Here is a 12,330-nt window from a genome sequence, read left to right on the forward strand (position 1 = left end):
CCTGTACCGTTGAAAAATATAGAACATGTCCTATTTCAGGCCGTAATTACGGCACGGGCAGCCCATAGAAGTCTATGGGGCTCCCGTAATTACGGGTGACTACGTGTGTGCACCCGTAATTACGGGAGTGTTGCTAGGCGACGCAAGTGTATAGTCACTGTCCAGGGTGCTGAAAGAGTTAAACGATCGGCAGTAACTCTTTCAGCACCAGGGACAGTGACTGCCGATCACAATATAGATAAAGCTGTAAAAAAAAAAAAGACGTTCATACTTATGCAGAGCTCCCTGCTTCTTCCTCCAGTCCGGCCTCCTGAGATGATGTTACAGCCCATGTGACTGCTGCAGCCAAACACAGGCCAATCACTGGCTGCAGCGGTCACATGGACTGCGCGTCATCCAGGGAGGTCGGACTGGATGTCAAGAGAGGGACGCGTCACCAAGACAACGGCCGGGTAAGTATGAATTTCTTTTACTTTTATTACGGAAAGGGCTGTCCCTTCTCTCTATCCTGCACTGATAGAGAGAATGGCTGCCGATTACTGCAGTGTAATTTTGCAGCGAAAACGTGCCCGTAAATACGGGTGGAATAAGGGTGACCAAGGACCCGTATTTACGCCAGTATTTACGGGTGGACAAAAATACGGTCGTGTGCATGAGGCCTTAGTTTACACTTTAAATCCTTCTGTACGTTATGTATCAAGTTTTCATCGCGTAACCTAAATGCCTAAATACAATAGTCAGAAACTCTAGAGGTAGTCACCCAACTTTTCCACACTCCTGGATGAGAAAAGTGGGTGACAACCTCAGTGGGAGCTGTATTGGTGACCCTATTGGTTGTTGTCCAACTTTCCCAGAAACAAGGAAAAATCTAAAATGTGTCTCTTAATAATAATAATAATAATAATAATAATACAACTCCAGGACTTCACCTGCGACTTTAGTTATTTTTGAGTATACTTTTTCTTTTATAGATTAGCAGGCACCTTATTGCATAAGGCAGGTGCCAGGGACTGCAGGATAAAGGAATGGTCAAGTAAAGGAGGCAATTAAGTTAGGTCAGTGTCTCCCCTTTCTGTACGTCCATTTGTTGGGTGGGACACATGACAATGTATAAGACAACTTTATTGCCCTCCCTACCTCTCTGGCGATTGCTCCAGCAGTGTTGCCCGCCCTCCCTTCCCTATTGCGCCACTTTTTTGTTTTAAAAATATAATTTTTATTTTAAAAATGCCAACATTTTCCCTAACACTTTATAATTCAGAGGGAACATGTACAGACAATATCAGACGTTACATAGTGACAAAAATAATTAATTCAAACAAGAGGAGTGAGGAACCTGCTCGCAAGAGCTTGCAGTCTTTGAGAAAATAGGAATTTGGTGGATCGACACATCCAGGCATTACACAGACAGCCTTTGCATTTTATCTGTGTAATTCTTCTTTTCCCCTGTGATGGCGCTGCAGTAAAATCAGACACTTGCTGCTTTATTCTCCTTGGAATATGGCTGATCGCTGGGGTTCTCACCAACCTCTTCAAGTTCTTCCTGATCTCTTTCATTTTTGCTGACTGAGGAGTGTGGCTTTAGTGGAGGGGTGGAGCTTAACATTTTTTGTTTTATTGCAGACAGAGCAGTATGGGGGGGCTCCTTTTATAACCAGTGTCTATATACATCCAGACACAGACTTGTGAAAAGGCGGAGGGGAAAATGTCTGATCTAGGACTCACAGAAGAATTTTTTAGACAACATAGGACCAAGTGGATAGTTTTTATTTTGTATATAGTTTCTACCTTTAGTGTCCTTTAAAGTGGTTGCATTTATATGGCTCACATGATGAATATCTCTTCTGTATGTGCATATTATCCAATACATCATGGAAACAGCCATATTGGATTATCATAATATATACTAATACCTGACTGCTATATAATATTGAGAAATGACGAGGAGACAAAGCTTTTAATATTAAAACACAATTTATTTAACTGAAATTCCTAACTAAAGCTACTGATCAAGAAGAAGGCAAAAACCCTGCGCACGTTTAGCCAATTTGTGCCACAGGGGAAAATTCCTTGTTGACCCCGAGAAAAGGCGATCAGTCCGAGAACCCAGGATCAGAGCTTGTAATGCAACTAACTAAACACATCTCATTGACAGCTATGACATTGTATTATATAGTAACTTATATCATTACGTATACGGCATATACAGAAGTTTTCCAATCCCAGCTGTTGTCCTCGATGTCCCGGTATCATGTCGGCCGCTCCTCTACTGATCGGACTCTGGAGATCACAGCACGACTATGATCATCTCAGCTGTGAAAGAGAAAGAGAAGTTGTCCAATCCCAGTTGTTGTCCTCGGTATCATGCCGGCCGTTCCTCTACTGATCGGACTCTGGAGATCACAGCACGACTATGGTCATCTCAGCTGTGAAAGAAAAAGAGAAGTTGTCCAATCCCAGTTGTTGTCCTCGATGTCGCGGTATCATGCCGGCCGCTCCTCTACTGATCGGACTCTGGAGATCACAGCACGACTATGGTCATCTCAGCTGTGAAAGAGAAAGAGAAGTTGTCCAATCCCAGTTGTTGTCCTCGATGTCCCGGTATCATGCCGGCCGCTCCTCTACTGATCGGACTCTGGAGATCACAGCACGACTATGATCATCTCAGCTGTGAAAGAGAAAGAGAAGTTGTCCAATCCCAGTTGTTGTCCTCGATGTCCCGGTATCATGCCGGCCGCTCCTCTACTGATCAGACTCTGGAAATCACAGCACGACTATGGTCATCTCAGCTGTGAAAGAGAAAGAGAAGTTGTCCAATCCCAGTTGTTGTCCTCGATGTCCCGGTATCATGCCGGCCGCCCCTCTACTGATCGGACTCTGGGGAGATCACAGAGAAAAGGCGATCAGTCCGAGAACCCTGGATCAGAGCTTGTAATGCAACTAACTAAACACATCTCATTGATAGCTATGACATCGTATTATATAGTAACTTATATCATTACGTATACGGCATATCCAGAAGTTGTCCAATCCCAGCTGTTGTCCCGGTATCATGCCGGCCGCTCCTTTACTGATCACAGCACGACTATGGTCATCTCAGCTGTGAAAGAGAAAGAGAACACTGCCCTCCTATGGCCTTCTCCTGTGACATGTGTTCGTCTGCTGTTCGAGCTATAGGAAAACATCATTCCCTGTTATCCTGGCATAATCCAGTTTTATTAACGTCCGTGCTGGCGGTGTTTCATGGTCATAGACCTTCTATACAGACCAAATAAGGTCCAGGTTCTCACAGAAAACAACCGTGGGATAACTGTTGAGGACTCTTTGCATGTGTGACACGGAGGAGTTATAGGAGGACATCAAACAAGGCTCTTGCTAAAGTGAATGCATTGATTCTACGTATTTAGACCTATATAATCCATGTTACCAGTTACCTATATAGCACCAACATATTACGCAGTGCTGTACAGAGGGGTCCTCTTTTACTGTCCCCATTGGGGCTCACAATCTAAATTCCCTATTAAATTCCCTATTGGTTTTCGGGGTGTGGGAGGAAACCAGAGTACCCAGCGCAAACACAGGGAGAGCATACAAACTCCATGCAGATGTTGTCCTTGGTTGGATTTGAACCCAGGACCCCAGCGCTGCAAGGCAACAGTTCTAGCCACCGTGCTGCTCCACTTGTGTGTTATGACATCACAAGGCGCCAAATATAAAACTATAAATAGAATTGTCACGTTACATACGATTGATGAATTTCACAGTTCTTGTCCTCATCTTCAGCCGCCGTCCAGATCTCCTCCCTGCAATGGAATAAAAAGGGCAAAGTTTGCGCTATTTTAACTTAGTTTAATCCACGTTTATTCAAATTTTACGGAAAATGTATTTTACGTCGCCGCTTGCGACTGTTTGGTACAGTTTATGCAAAAACCTGCCATAAACTGCTGAGTAAATTCTGACAATAATTTACAACAACCCCCCAAACCTCAAATTTTCAGATTAAATAAACGTGTACATTACGTACATACCTAATTGTCTGGAGATTGGCGGCATAATGGCGGTAGATTTTCTCCACGTTACTGTTTTCTTATTGGCTCCAAAACCTGAAAGTAAAGAGCAGAACCTCCCCAGGTACCATTTTGTTCTTGCACCGCCATGCATCGAGTTCATTGTGTTTTTTGTTTCCAGTGTTCCGGATTCCTGATGAATTATCTTCTGTCTTCTCTACTCATCTTCTTATCTTGGACGGAGCAGTTGCCCGTTGAACCCCAGTTTCTATAGAATCAGTCATTGTGACATCATGCAGTGAGGTAACAATGGCCGCCTGGACTGATGATGTCACAAATATGACCAGAAGTGACATCTCCTGCTAGTCATAGTATTGATAGAAAGTTATTACAATGTCACCGTGCACATTGGTTAGCATTGCTAAGTAATGGAAAACTCCCACAAGTTATATGTGAAATACCCTTAAGTGTGCCAAGCTGACAACAAATTCCAAGCCCGTTGACAATACTTTTCCTCTTGTAGCAGTTCACCATTTTCATAGGAAATTAGCCAGATTAATAAATCTATTAAAAAAAATAATCTGATCTGATTTGATTGTCATTGCTGAGGGAAGCTGTTACACTTGCCTGTAATCGTTTTTTTTTTTGTTCTTCAGATCAGACCTATTTGGGATCGGTTTAAAAACTGGGTCAAAGGAAAAGTTCTTAATAATGTTCTCAAATCTGGTGTAAAAAGTTGTCATTTATGGTCACTCCGCATACAATGTTCATAATAAAAAGAAATATTCCCCCCGACATCCTATATTTAATCTCAATTCTGGTAGTAGTCGAAGTTGCCAATATCTCTAACTAAGTGACTAAAAATAGCGATTCTGGTATGGTTTTTTTATAATTTTTTTTATGGCGGTCACCGTGTGGGATAAATGACATTATATTTTTATAGTTCAAGCCGTTACAGATGCGGCGATACCAGTTATGCATAGTTTATTTATTTATTTCTAATAATAAAGGACTTTATAAGGGAAAAAGGGCGATTTTTAATTTTATTATTTTGAAATTTTACTTTTTTACTTTTGTACATTTTTTTTAAAACTTTTTCTAAAGTTTTTTTTTTAGTCCTACTAGTGCCTTGAAGATCCAATTGTTGGTTGTTGTTATAATACCCTGCAATACTTATGTATTGCAGGGTATATTATACCTGTCAGTTTCACACTGACAGGGGGGCACATTAGCGTTCCATAGGTGGCAGACCGGAGGCCTTTGTTAGGCTTCCTGTTGCCATATCAACAATCGACCCCCGCAATCGCGTAGCGGGGTGCCGATATTGTTATAACAACTTAAATGCGGCGGTCGTTATTGACCACCGCATTTAAGGGGTTAATCTACGGGGATCACCGCTGTGATCTGACCCGATGTTTTCCCCCAGTACTAAGGCTGCTAGTAGAAGCCCATACTGGGAGATACCAGGCTGCGGGGAGTGTCTGTGCACTCCGTTAGGAGCGCACGTAGATTAACGGGCTGCAGGCACAAGGACCGGTGGGTGCTTTACGACGCCCACCTGCTTCCCCGCACCCCTTGTGGCGGTGGGTACCGGGGGAATAATGGGGGTTAGTGTTAGACTCTGCACCGGCTAACACTAAGCCCCGCCTTAGCAATGGACGTTGTCAATCAGCCGGCCGCCATTACTAAGGCGGTAGTAATAAAGTTTAAAAAAAATACAAGGACATAGAAAAATATTTCATTGAAATTAAAAAAAACACACATCCCTCCTTAACCATTTTATTGAGAATAAAAAAAGCCGTCATCGAAGTAGTCCTCGAATCCGAAGTCCAACAACCGAACCTGAAAAAAACACAAACTCAGAAAAAAATTGCTAACACATAACAAAACAAAGCAATTACATACATACACACACATTTTTTTGGGGGGTGGACGTATGGACATGTATCTAAGCTTATCATGTATGATACTGTCTGCTGAGACAATGCATCCAATTTTATCCAGCGGTGTAGCTATAGGAGCCTGTTAGGGATCTGCCAGGTACTTCATCTTGCTATACTCCTGGGATTAATCAATCCACACCTGAGGCCAGACCTGTTCGACTGACACCATCTCCCACCAACCAGGGTGGCAGGCTCAGGAGTGGAAGAGCCTATCGCGGCCTGGTCTGTCGGAGTTAGCTCCGCCCCCTGCCCTTTATTACCTGCCCTGTGCTCTCCCTCAGTGCTTGTAATTCTTTTGGATTCCTGGCCCCACTGCTGCTTGCTCCAGCCTGCTTCTGCCGTGCTTCTGCCTTGCTGCAGTTCTGCTTGACCTGCTTTGCTTTGCCCCTGGCTTGCTTCTGTCTCCGTGCCCGCTCGGGTGTACTCACTTCGTCCTGGTCCTGACTGTTCGTTCGCCGCCCCGTTTCCTCGTGGCGTTCCGTGGCTACTGCCCCTTCCCTTGCGTGTTCCCTGTTTGTCTTCCTGTGCACTTAGCCAGCGTAGGGACCGCCGCCCAGTTGTACCTCGTCGCCTAGGGCGGGTCGTTGCAAGTAGGCAGGGACAGGGCGGTGGGTAGATTAGGGCTCACTTTCCCTTCACCTCCTTCCTGCCATTACATAATTACAAGCCCTTACCTAGTCTACCTTTTCTCCTACGCTGACGCTGTCATGGACCCCCTTGAGACCCTGACCCAGCAGATGCAGGGCCTCTCCCTACAGGTCCAGGCCCTGGCCCAAAGGGTCAATCAGGGTGATGCTGCTTTAGTAGTACCCCTCACCTCACCTCTAGAACCCGACCTCAAGTTACCTGACCGGTTTTCAGGGGACCGTAAGACGTTTCTCTCCTTCCGGGAGAGTTGCAGACTGTATTTCCGCCTAAAGCCCCACTCCTCAGGTTCCGAGAACCAGCGGGTGGGTATCATCATATCCCGACTCCAGGAAGGGCCCCAAGAGTGGGCCTTCTCCTTGGCTCCTGACGCCCCTGAACTTTCCTCTGTTGATCGTTTTTTCTCTGCCCTCGGACTCATTTACGACGAGACTGACAGGACTGCTTTAGCCGAGAGTCAGCTGGTGACCTTACGTCAGGGTAGGAGACCGGTTGAGGAATACTGTTCTGATTTTAGGAAGTGGTGCGTAGCTTCTCAGTGGAACGATCCGGCCCTAAGGTGCCAGTTTAGGTTAGGATTATCTGACGCCCTGAAGGATCTGCTGGTTAGCTACCCCTCGCCTGACTCCCTTGACCAGGTTATGGCCCTAGCAGTACGACTTGACCGACGTCTCAGGGAACGTCAGCTAGAACGCTTCAGTGTGCTCCCCTCTGACTTTTCTGCGATCCCCCCCGAGGTCCCGTCTCCTCGCCCCTCCACGGAGGACTCGGAGGTACCTATGCAACTCGGGGCCTCCATGTCCCCTCGACAACGTAGGGAGTTTCGCAGAATGAATGGTCTCTGCTTCTACTGTGGGGACGACAAGCATCTACTAAACACCTGTCCCAGGCGCAAGAATAAGAAGCCGGAAAACTTCCGCGCCTAAGTGATCATCGGGGAGGTCACTTGGGCGCACAGGTATTTCCCGTTAATGTGAAACGCAATAAAATTTTGCTTCCCTTTCAGGTCTCGTTTGCTGGCCGGTCTGCCACGGGCAGTGCTTTCGTGGATTCTGGCTCATCTGCTAATATCATGTCTGTGGAATTTGCTATGTCTCTAAAGATGCCTTGTATTGATTTACCTTATCCTATCCCTGTAGTAGGAATCGACTCAACCCCCCTTGCTAATGGTTATTTTACTCAGCATACTCCTGTTTTTGAACTCCTGGTTGGCTCCATGCATTTGGAGCAGTGCTCTGTACTGGTGATGCAGGGATTATCGTCTGATCTGGTTTTAGGCCTTCCCTGGTTGCAATTGCATAATCCCACATTTGATTGGAATACTGGGGATCTCACCAAATGGGGTAATGAATGTCTTATGTCATGTCTTTCCGTTAACTCTATTTCTCCCCGGGAGGAGGTAAACACGCTTCCTGAGTTTGTTCAGGACTTCGCCGATGTGTTTTCTAAGGAGGCCTCCGAGGTGTTGCCCCCCCATAGAGATTACGATTGCGCTATCGATTTGGTGCCTGGTGCCAAGCTTCCTAAGGGTAGGATATTTAATCTTTCATGTCCTGAACGTGAAGCGATGAGGGTGTATATCCAAGAATGCCTGGCCAAGGGTTTCATTCGCCCCTCGACTTCTCCTGTAGGTGCTGGCTTCTTCTTCGTGGGGAAGAAGGATGGTGGTCTTAGGCCGTGCATTGATTATCGTAACCTGAATAAGGTCACCGTAAGGAACCAGTACCCACTTCCTTTGATTCCGGATCTTTTTAATCAGGTTCAGGGAGCCCAATGGTTTTCTAAGTTCGATCTACGGGGGGCATATAACCTTATCCGCATCAAAGAGGGGGATGAGTGGAAAACTGCGTTCAACACACCCGAGGGTCATTTCGAATACCTGGTCATGCCCTTTGGGTTGTGTAATGCCCCTGCTGTCTTCCAGAATTTTATTAATGAAATCCTGAGAGAGTACCTGGGTAATTTTCTTGTTGTGTACCTTGATGACATACTGGTGTTTTCCAAGGACTGGTCCTCCCACGTGGAGCATGTCAGGAAGGTGCTCCAGGTCCTTCGGGAGAATAATCTGTTTGCTAAGACTGAAAAATGTGTCTTTGGGGTACAGGAGATACCATTTTTAGGGCAAATCCTCACTCCTCATGAATTCCGCATGGACCCTGCCAAGGTTCAAGCTGTGGCGGAATGGGTCCAACCTGCCTCCCTTAAGGCATTACAGTGTTTTTTAGGGTTCGCCAACTATTACAGGAGATTTATTGCCAACTTCTCGGTCGTCGCTAAGCCTCTTACGGACCTTACCCGCAAGGGTGCCGATGTCCTCCATTGGCCCCCTGAGGCCGTCCAGGCCTTTGAGACTCTCAATAAGTGCTTTATCTCGGCCCCCGTGCTGATTCAGCCCAACCAAGAGGAGCCATTTATTGTGGAGGTTGACGCTTCCGAGGTGGGAGTGGGGGCCGTCTTGTCCCAGGGTACCAGCTCCCTCACCCATCTCCGCCCCTGTGCTTACTTCTCTAGGAAGTTTTCGCCCACGGAGAGTAACTATGATATTGGCAACCGCGAACTTCTAGCCATTAAATGGGCTTTTGAGGAGTGGCGGCACTTCCTGGAGGGGGCCAGACACCAGGTAACGGTCCTTACGGATCACAAGAATCTGGTTTTCCTAGAATCGGCCCGGAGGCTTAATCCTAGACAAGCTCGGTGGGCACTATTCTTTACCAGATTTAATTTCTTGGTTACCTATAGGGCTGGGTCCAAGAATATTAAGGCTGACGCTCTGTCACGTAGTTTCATGGCCAATCCTCCTTCCGAGAAGGATCCTGCTTGTATTTTACCCCCTGGTATAATCGTCTCTGCCACGGATTATGATTTAGCTTCTGATATCGCGGCTGATCAGGGTGCAGCTCCCGGGAACGTCCCTGGGGACAAACTGTTTGTTCCCCTGCAATACCGGCTGAGGGTACTCAGGGAAAACCATGACTCCGCTCTATCTGGTCATCCTGGCATCTTGGGCACCAAACACCTCATTACCAGAAACTATTGGTGGCCTGGGTTGCCTAAAGATGTTAGGGCTTACGTCGCCGCTTGTGAGGTTTGCGCTAGGTCCAAAACCCCTAGGTCCCGACCTGCGGGCCTACTACGTTCCTTGCCCATTCCCCAGAGACCTTGGACCCATATCTCCATGGATTTTATCACCGATTTGGCTCCATCTCAGGGCAAGTCGGTGGTGTGGGTGGTAGTCGACCGCTTCAGCAAGATGTGCCACTTTGTGCCCCTTAAGAAGCTACCTAACGCCAAGACGTTAGCTTCTTTGTTTGTGAAACACATCCTGCGTCTCCATGGGGCCCCAGTCAATATCGTTTCTGACAGAGGGGTACAATTTGTTTCCTTATTTTGGAGAGCTTTTTGTAAAAAGTTGGAGATTGATCTGTCCTTCTCCTCCGCCTTCCATCCCGAAACTAATGGCCAAACGGAAAGGACCAACCAATCCCTGGAACAATATTTAAGGTGCTTCATCTCTGACTGTCAATTCGATTGGGTCTCATTCCTTCCCCTTGCTGAATTTTCCCTGAATAACCGGGTCAGTAACTCGTCAGGGGTCTCCCCGTTTTTCTGTAATTTCGGGTTTAACCCAAGGTTCTCCTCCGTCTCCCCTGGTTGTTCCAATAATCCTGAGGTAGAGGAGGTTCATCGGGAACTGTGCACTGTCTGGGCCCAGGTTCAGAAGAACCTAGAGGCGTCCCAGAGCGCACAAAAGATTCAGGCGGATAGTAGACGTTCTGCTAACCCCCGGTTTGTCGTCGGGGATTTGGTCTGGTTGTCGTCCAGGAACTTGCGCCTTAAGGTCCCGTCCAGGAAGTTTGCTCCCCGATTTATTGGACCTTATAAGATCATTGAAGTCCTCAACCCTGTATCCTTCCGTCTGGAGCTCCCCCCATCCTTTCGCATACATGACGTCTTCCATGCCTCCCTCCTTAAACGCTGCTCCCCGTCCTGGTCCCCCTCGAGGATACCTCCTGTTCCCGTTCTCACCCCTGAGGGGGTGGAATTCGAGGTGGCCAAGATTATGGACAGTAGGATGGTCCAGGGCTCCCTCCAGTACCTGGTCCATTGGAGAGGATACGGGCCGGAGGAGAGGACTTGGGTACCTGCCCGTGATGTTCACGCTGGGGTATTGATCAGGAGGTTCCACCTCCGCTTCCCCACTAAACCGGGTCCCCTTAGTAAGGGTCCGGTGGCCCCTCATAAAAGGGGGAGTACTGTTAGGGATCTGCCAGGTACTTCATCTTGCTATACTCCTGGGATTAATCAATCCACACCTGAGGCCAGACCTGTTCGACTGACACCATCTCCCACCAACCAGGGTGGCAGGCTCAGGAGTGGAAGAGCCTATCGCAGCCTGGTCTGTCGGAGTTAGCTCCGCCCCCTGCCCTTTATTACCTGCCCTGTGCTCTCCCTCAGTGCTTGTAATTCTTTTGGATTCCTGGCCCCACTGCTGCTTGCTCCAGCCTGCTTCTGCCGTGCTTCTGCCTTGCTGCAGTTCTGCTTGACCTGCTTTGCTTTGCCCCTGGCTTGCTTCTGTCTCCGTGCCCGCTCGGGTGTACTCACTTCGTCCTGGTCCTGACTGTTCGTTCGCCGCCCCGTTTCCTCGTGGCGTTCCGTGGCTACTGCCCCTTCCCTTGCGTGTTCCCTGTTTGTCTTCCTGTGCACTTAGCCAGCGTAGGGACCGCCGCCCAGTTGTACCTCGTCGCCTAGGGCGGGTCGTTGCAAGTAGGCAGGGACAGGGCGGTGGGTAGATTAGGGCTCACTTTCCCTTCACCTCCTTCCTGCCATTACAGAGCCTTAGTCTAAGGCCTTATTTACACGAGTGTAGTTCACGTCCGTGATACGCGTGCGAAAATCACGCGTGTCGCACAGACCTATGTAAGGCAATGGGGACATTCAGACATTCCGTGTTTTTCACGCAGCGTGTGTCCGCTGCGTGAAACTCACGACATGTCCTATACTTAAAGGGAATGTGTTGCCAGAAAAACATGTTTTGTTTTTTTTAATTAAACATTTAGTGTGTAGGTGATTAAACATTGTTCAAATTTTTTTTATTTTTTTCACGAGTCAGGAAATATTATAAATTAGATTCTAATTTATAATATTTCCCATTGCTGGTCACTAGATGGAGCTATTCCCAAAATTGCAGCATTGCAAAATTGGGTAAAAAGCCCTCGCTCTAGTGAGCTCTCAGCATCCCCCCCTCCTTTATGCTAGCTAGTGCCGGGATAAACGAGGGGTTTGAACGGTCTAACCTCCTACACTGTGTGTCGCCATTTTTTGAGCTAACACACAGTGTAGAAGGTTAACATACAGTAGTAAACGTACACAAACACGAACATACATTGAAATCTCTTACCTGCTCCTGCCGCCGCGGCTCCCTCCGGCCCGTCCGCTCCGTCTGCTGCCGCTGGTCCAAGTGCACAAGTCCGGAAGCCGCGACCGGAAGTAGTAATCTTACTGTCCGGCCGCGACTTCCGGTCCACAGGAAAATGGCGCCGGACGGCGCCAATTTCAAATTGGACTGTGTGGGAGCGGCGCATGCGCAGTTCCCACACAGACGGCGTACACAGAAGTGGATGGGACGGGAGCCGTTCGCAGTCCCTATGGGACTGTGGCTGCTGTATTCCATGTCTGTATGTGTCGTTAATCGACACATACAGAAATGGAACAAAAAATGGCAGCCCCCATAGGGA

At 47.6% G+C, this 12,330-nt stretch overlaps 1 long non-coding RNA gene across 1 annotated transcript; it reads right to left on the reverse strand.

Annotated features, from left to right (window-relative positions):
• Positions 1-1,955: 1,955 nt before the first annotated feature.
• On the reverse strand, positions 1,956-4,253 carry LOC142666707 (uncharacterized). The gene is made up of 2 exons (XR_012851722.1): positions 4,029-4,253; positions 1,956-3,803 (listed from the first exon to the last, which is right to left on the reverse strand). It is a non-coding gene; the product is annotated as an uncharacterized LOC142666707 (long non-coding RNA).
• Positions 4,254-12,330: the final 8,077 nt, after the last annotated feature.

The sequence above is a fragment of the Rhinoderma darwinii genome, chromosome 13 (genome assembly GCF_050947455.1).
Source record: "Rhinoderma darwinii isolate aRhiDar2 chromosome 13, aRhiDar2.hap1, whole genome shotgun sequence".
Classification (NCBI taxonomy): domain Eukaryota; kingdom Metazoa; phylum Chordata; class Amphibia; order Anura; family Rhinodermatidae; genus Rhinoderma; species Rhinoderma darwinii.